The sequence below is a fragment of the Drosophila innubila genome (assembly GCF_004354385.1).
Source record: "Drosophila innubila isolate TH190305 chromosome 2L unlocalized genomic scaffold, UK_Dinn_1.0 4_B_2L, whole genome shotgun sequence".
Taxonomy (NCBI): Eukaryota; Metazoa; Arthropoda; class Insecta; order Diptera; family Drosophilidae; genus Drosophila; species Drosophila innubila.
The window spans coordinates 19,626,892-19,634,369 of NW_022995372.1; the positions used below are offsets into that span (position 1 = coordinate 19,626,892).

General features: G+C 35.3%; 1 long non-coding RNA gene across 1 annotated transcript; it reads left to right on the top strand.

Moving 5' to 3' along the window:
• Positions 1-411: 411 nt before the first annotated feature.
• Positions 412-5,157, top strand: LOC117780808. Its single transcript, XR_004617118.1, has 2 exons — positions 412-712; positions 4,538-5,157. It is a non-coding gene; the product is annotated as an uncharacterized LOC117780808 (long non-coding RNA).
• Positions 5,158-7,478: the final 2,321 nt, after the last annotated feature.

Here is a 7,478-nt window from a genome sequence, read left to right on the forward strand (position 1 = left end):
CAAAGAGAGTGTGCTCTTAAGTTTTAGGTTTGCTCTTTGGCAAAAGCTTTGGGGAAAAGCTGCCTCAGGGATGCTGTAATGTTGAAGAGGCAACCAAAGGACTCGTTGCTGGCATCTCCTTCGTGCCTTTTCAACCAGCTTCTGGTTCGTCCTCGTCGTTTGGCAATGCCGATGAAAAAGTGTAGTATTGCGCTAGGTTCTGGCCGATGATGCCGTTGATGCTTGGCAAGGTAAATAGTATTTCAGTCAAGCTCCAGCATCCGTTCAAGCAGGGAGCACATTGCACGCGTTCCGTTCCTTTCGAGAGACACACACACACACAAGTACGCGAATCGCGTCCTCTTCGGTCTGTTTTAGTGCATGCGTTTTCATGTAATTGTATATGTGTGCTCATGTTTGTGTCTGTGTGTGTGTGTGCGTGTACGTGCGTGCGAATCGTAGCGTGAGTGTTCATTGGTGTGTGTAAATTTGGGCAAAGCGAAAGCAAACAGAAACAGAGCCTAAGTGACAGGTTCAGGTTACGCAAACGCCTCGCGAACCGGTTAAACTTAAAGTTACAGTCCTTACATATCCTTCGAGCCGCCGCAGGGTCTCAACTGAGCCACAAACTTCACGGTAATCTACACTAAACAATCTCAACGTGCAAAGAATTTTCGTTATTGCAAAAAACTACGAAAGATAAACGACAACTTCGGAAGCTTCTGCATAAAATGTAAGCTTAAATTCAAAATAGCATGAAAAAACTCAAACATAAAATTAAGAACAAAAATTAAAGGTTTTAAAAAACACAGTTATTTTTAATAATGTGTACGACAAGGTCCAGGAAATCAAATAATAAGAGCTTCCTCAGACAAATATTAATAAACATTCAATACATTTACTACAAATACCCACAATAAAAATAATTCCCCTAATTTACAACATAAATTGTGAACACCTAAAACAATTTCATGTTTAAAATTTTGGCAAATATTTTGCACAATTCTCTTTATATTTATTGGCAGCATTTCAAATGGGAAAGTTCTTTTACCTTTGGCCTACTGCTCAGCTCGGCAAAGCGAACAAATAAAACCATATAAATCCAATTTGACCAATAAATCACTTAAGCCAACTTGTAAGCAAACTGAAAACTGTAAACCCAACAGACTATACTTTAAAATTGACATAGAAATACAAGTTTTTACATGGGCTACACAAAAACTCCTTACTTAAAAGCAGAATCTCTTGAAATTCGTCTTCAGTGTTTAATAATAACATTTTTGACAATCATAAAAAAAAACTACTTTACATACCACTGAGAGAAAATAAAATTATATTGTGGTTATTAATTTCCTAATGCTTCTGGGAAATTGTAGTACAAAGGTTGTGAATGATCTGTTTAAATTAAATGAAGTATGCTTTTGGGCTTTCATGTGTTCTTAGCCATTAGCTAGAAATGTCGCCAGATTTTCATAAATAAATCAAATCAAGTGGAAGGCTCCTTGGGCTTCTTTCAACGCTTTCTAATCACAACACATTCACAAAGCAATCTTGGAAGTGAAATACAGCTGTAGTACGGCCCACATAAAATATCCAATCCAATAAAAAGTTAAATCAAAGCGTGTCTCGAATTGACCGTCAGACAGAACGACCGACTGAAGACTTGGTGGCGATGGCTACCATTTTCTATTGTTTAGTTTCAAATTTCTGTGCTCATCAACTTAAATTGTAAAAATTAATCAAGTTGAAAAGGTTGGCCCGTGGCCATTTTTGTTAGCAGTTCGGCAAATGGGCCTAACAAAACTTAAATGTATGGAGTGTCTTTTGTTTTGCTAGGCTTTGCCAGGTCGTGAGACGAGTCAAGGCAAGTCAACATGCAACTGATGTAGGAGGAACCTTTCTCAAGGTCCTGCCTCAAAAAGGCAAAAACCTTTTGCTTTGCATTCAAGCGGAAATTAAAGCGTCCTACCACACAGAAAGAGACCAAAGATGAAGAGAGATGTGAGATGGCGATGCCTCACACACGCGACATTCCAAAAAAATTGAAATTGTGTCCTTAGGCCTGAGGTTGACAACAACAAGAACCACAATGAACAAAAATCGGAAAAAGGACAACTTCAACACGTGCGATGCGAGCCCTTAAAACGTTTTTTGAATTTCTCTCTTAGTTTTTTTTTGACATTCTTTATAATTTTTTTGAATTCTCTGAGGTCAAAGGTTGAGTGACAGTTTCATGCTGCCGCGAATGAAAACCTTTTTTAATTAATGCACTGTGCTTCACCCGCACAACTTTGCACCTCATTAAAATGTGTGTGCGTCGCTCTCTTAAATGAAAACATAAAAGAGTTTATGATTTTAATTATTTTGTATTTTGACTACGACTCGACAGGTTTATAATTTATTTAATTAGCACCCGGTCTGAGCTCTACACCGAGTAGAGTCGAGCGCTAATAAAATGTGACTACATCAAACTAATTAGTCATTAGCTCATAAAGTGAAATGAGAACACCTCGCAAAAGATGGGTTTGAAATACACTTCAAATAAAGGGATTTGCAACTAAATATATATAAATATGTATATAACGAAAAATAATTTTTATATAACACCTTTCCATGAAATTTGATTAAGAATTTGCCCAGAAATAAGCCGGAGATTTTAAATGTCATTTGAGTCCAACATTGTTATATCTAGTAACTTAAAGATGTGTCTGTTATAGAAATTAAATTGTATAACATTTCCTAGGACACAAAAATCTAAATATATTACAATTTTGTTTATTAATAACTAAGCACAAAACAAAAACCATTAGAAATTTCTCAGATTTTAATCGAACTCTAAGTATTATTGCTTACTTTAAATAAATTACTGAAAGCAAATCGACATTTCATTGCATATTTTTTTATTTTGACGGGTTATTTGTATAGATTTTTTTTCCTGGTGAATTGTGGAACAATGTCAATGCAATTTTATTGCAAATTAAATTAAATCTTCGAAAATCAACGAAATACATAATTTCAAATAAGTAAATTTAGACATTTAACTTTTATAAAATCAGAAAATTTTAGAGTAAAATTATTTAAAAAAATGAAGTAATTGTTATATTTTTTAACAACAGCGATATTTTGGGGAAGTGAAACACATGTATACTTAACAACTTAAGCTAATGTTTGCCAGCAACGATATCTTCCCAATGTGGCAAACCATGTGACAGAAATAAGATTCCCTTCTGGGAGTACAAAGTGAAAAAACCATCAAAGGCAAATGAAGCATAAATGCCCGAGACAAACCAAAAGCCGGCAGAGATCGGGAATTGAGCATTATAGGCAGAAAGCGATTAATTTTTTTTTAAGTGCCAAAACAGGAATTTATACAGCTGCAGGGGGCGGGGTCGGAAACTGATAGAATTTAAAGTTGCGGATGCGGACTGGGTATATTGGCCATGTGGAAGTTGTGGCTTAATAGGTTTTTCACGAATTAGAAACACGATGCGGCACTTGGCAGGCAGCAAAAAAATAACCGGAAGGAATTACGTCAACCTCAGACGCGAAAAGGAAATTAAATATTTTATAGTCTGCGGCAAGCGGCGAATATACAATTATAATTTCATGCAGGGCCAAACAGGCAACAACAGCAACCAAAAATTCTTTGAATAAAATCAACGAAAAATTAAAGAAAAAGAAGACTTTTTTTTGTGCGTGTGTGTGCGAGAAAGTGAATGTGGGTGTGGATGCTCTGTGTGTGCCTGATAATGCTGTGGTGTTGCATTTTGGGATATTACGAAAATATCCAAAAAGCGAAGGAGCAACGGGACCGTTAAGAGGATCTCGCGGTTGGAATAGGAATAATGAAAAAACCACAAAATAAATTAAAAACAGTTACAGTAATATACAAATACAGCAGGCTTAAAAATAAAGTGAGAGCAGGCAAAATGTGGCATGAGAAAAGCGACGAATTAAATTAAAAATGAGATTGCCATTAGCTGGTTTCCATTTGTAAAAAGCTGCTTCTCCCACTGTGGTTTTTGCTGGTTATAGTCACATTGAAAACAGCTCAAAGCCAAATTTGGAAAATTAAAAACATTGAGCAATGTTGCAATAGAGAAAAACGATTTCAATTTGCAGCACGATACTCTTACGATAAATTAAAAAAAAAACATTTAAAATAAGACACTCTATTGCATAAATTGAATAAATGTCATTATTTAAGGTAAATAGTATCTTGTTGATAACATTATTCAATAACAAATAAAACCTAACCATCAAATTGCTCGAAATAAGCTTTAAAACAGATATAAATTATAATGAAATAGCTTAATAAAGTTTTTGATAGCTTTTGTTATTTGATACACTTTGAATACATCTGAAATATAATACGTGTACTATACATTGGGTTTGGTGTTTTCATAAATAATTTTATTTAATATTTTACCTCAATTTTGTATTTGAAATTTGTATTATGAACTTTATAACAATTCTCACAATTTCTTGCTAATAAAAACTTTTTCTGCTTTGATTTTGCTTCTTTTGACACTCACACACATTAAACACACACATACAGTAGCAGCAACAGGAAATCAACGAAATTGTCGTCACTCTAATCAAGTGGAAATTTGATTAAAGAAGAGAAAAGGAATTTAATAAATTTGAAAAACTCAATAGTCGAGAAAAGAGAAAAGTGCGAGTGTATCAAAAGGTAACAGTGAAGGAAATCAGCACGCACGCACATGAACGAACTTGTTGTATATTGTAGTTGTTGTTGCAAAAATAACGAAGCAAACATTAAAAGTCAGCGAAGCGTAAAACTCCAAAAAGGAAAAAAAAGAAAAGGTTAATGAGCGAATACAAAACAAGACAGAACAAGAACTAATAATACTCGTAAGTAAAAGACGAGTAACGAAGTGAATAAAACCAAAAAAAGATGCCACAAAACGAAGTAACTTAAATTAAAAGATACGATTATTATTGAGTGCAACTAAAGCGGAGAACTAACGAAACAGCTGACGACTTGCACATCCACACATACCCGTACTTTCCGCTTCGAGCAAAACACGATATTAAGTGCAGATTATCAGCAGATTATATTTTAATAGCATTTCAAGCTGTTGCCTTTCACGACGAACCCACAGGACGGCAACGACAGCCAGGCAGGCAGATACCAAAGGACACGGAAAGGGACACCGAAAAAAAGACTTCAATATAGCAACAAATACATTATAACCATGTGCTCGTGTAAGTCTCTGTGTTTGTGTGCATGTCTTCTACAAGTGCGGCTTATTACAGACTGACCGTTCCAAGATTTTTCTGTCGAGAGGCATATAAAAGAAACATAAACTGTTTTGAAAATTGAAATAAAGTGATAAGTGAAACTTTTAGTGCCAAGTGTCGTGAGTGTGTGTTTTCCAAAAACATAATATTTAATTAAAGCATACAGCATACGGTGTGTACTTGCTGAACAAGCAACAGGTAAGTTTAATATTTTAGATACTTTTACTTCTATTTCGAAGGTGTGTTGGGTAATCGACTACAGTGGTCTATTATTTTAAATGCAACTCTGATGAATTGACTAACCCAGGCTCCATTTTATTTGTGTGTGACTATATTCATATAAAATAAAAATTTTAAAATTTAAAAGGCTAATTTTAATATATTTTTAATTCTTTCCTTCATTTGAAATTCCAGCTTATGTGTTATTGAATTATTTTTTTCAGTTGTACTTTCTAATTCAAAAGTAACTTAAGGAAATCTAAAGAAATCTTAAAATGTACTGAAGGAATTATATAAGGAACTACCTACTTATAAACAAATCATTGATTTGGTTTTATCTCTGATAAAATGAAAATAATGTTAATTAAGTTGTAAAAGAATAATTTGAAGTGTAAAATAGTAACAGTTTTTTTTTTAGCACATTTAAAAGTGAAAGGGCCATGCTTGGCCCTTACCCATTTCCTTTTCCGATTTTCTCTTCCCCTCCCATTCAGAAGTCACCACAATAAGTACTGTGGCTGCCAGAATCCTGACTGTTAATTAATGCCAACCGAGCATCCGCTGCAGCAGCATATTTAAAAACGCATTAGCTCTCCTCTTTAGAGCCGCAACCAAACACCCAAAGCAGATGCCCCAAAACCGAATCAGAGTGTCATAATTTTATATTTTTTCTCTCTTGTTTTTTTGGCCAACAATAAAGTCAACATTTGTGCTGGAGCTTAAAAGCATTAGCGTAACGCATATAAAACAGAAAGACACATTAGAATTAAAACCACATATGCAGAAGAAATGTTGTAATTATCTCGAATGCTGCAGTGCTTTCAAAATAATTTTGAAAGGAGTCGCAAGTGTTGCTAATTTCATTTTTTCTGTGTTTTTATTTTATTTTAAACAAAGAGAGGATGTCGACATTTGCTGAGACATTAAAATGAAACTTTTGTTGTGAGACTAACTGAGGTGGTACAGGGCGTAGTATCCACCTGCATCATCAGCATCAGCAGCCTCATCCTCAGCATTCTCGGCATCCTGGGCATCCTCATCCTCAGTGGCCATAATGTGATGCTGCTGCTTTGCTGCCGTTTGTTGCTTTAATGGTATTTGCCTGCCTTTGCCTGACAGTTGGAATCTGTCACCAAGCTACGTGACAATACAGCTGTGTGTGTGTGTGTGTGCAGGTATGTGCAGGTGTGTGTGGTTGTGGGAGTGTGTGACTGCGGTAGACCGCTACTTTGCTGGCTGACCTATGCCAGGTTGTTCACATCGCAGTCGAGGCCAGTCGGGCGCAACTTACCTGACAAAACTTTAAAGCAAAAATTTCATTTAAAAGTTTCGCTGTCGTTTGGACTTGGAACTGGACCGACTTCTCCACACCCACTTAGTCTAACTTGGGTCACCTTTAGACGCACGCCAGCTGCTTAAAAGTTTCATCTCCCTCCTCAATTGCCATCATCTTCTTGGGACAACTTTTCCAAATGGACATTGACGTTGTATGATTTTGCTATTTTCTTTTGCGCATCATAAATACTCACTGGGCCATGGCCTGAATACTCGGCATTCAAGATTCAGGACTTGGGACTCCAAGCTCTGACTCTGGGCACTCTCTTAGCATTAGAAAGTTGTCAAGCCATCTTTCCGGATTTATGCAACAATTTAATATTTTTGTTGAATTCTGTTTGTCAACAATTTTATCTAAATTGAAAACATTCTAATACCAGGTTTCCATTGCAAATGTAAAGTTATGGTATTTAAGGGTTTTGTAATAAAGCATGTTTAAATATGGAGCTATTCTCAGAGTTAGTTTATTGCTGGGTATCTGATAATGGAGCAAACTAAACGGTAGAAATTTAGCTTATTTGTGCAAAATTTTTAGTTAGCAAAATTATGATGCATAACCCAACTAATTTGCTTGAGAAAGTTTTCAGTTTTAACAGGTTTAAAACTATTTCTAAACATTCTTAAAAAAACTATTTTATAACATTCTAGAATTGCGTAAATCCTATCAAATAGTTGAGAGA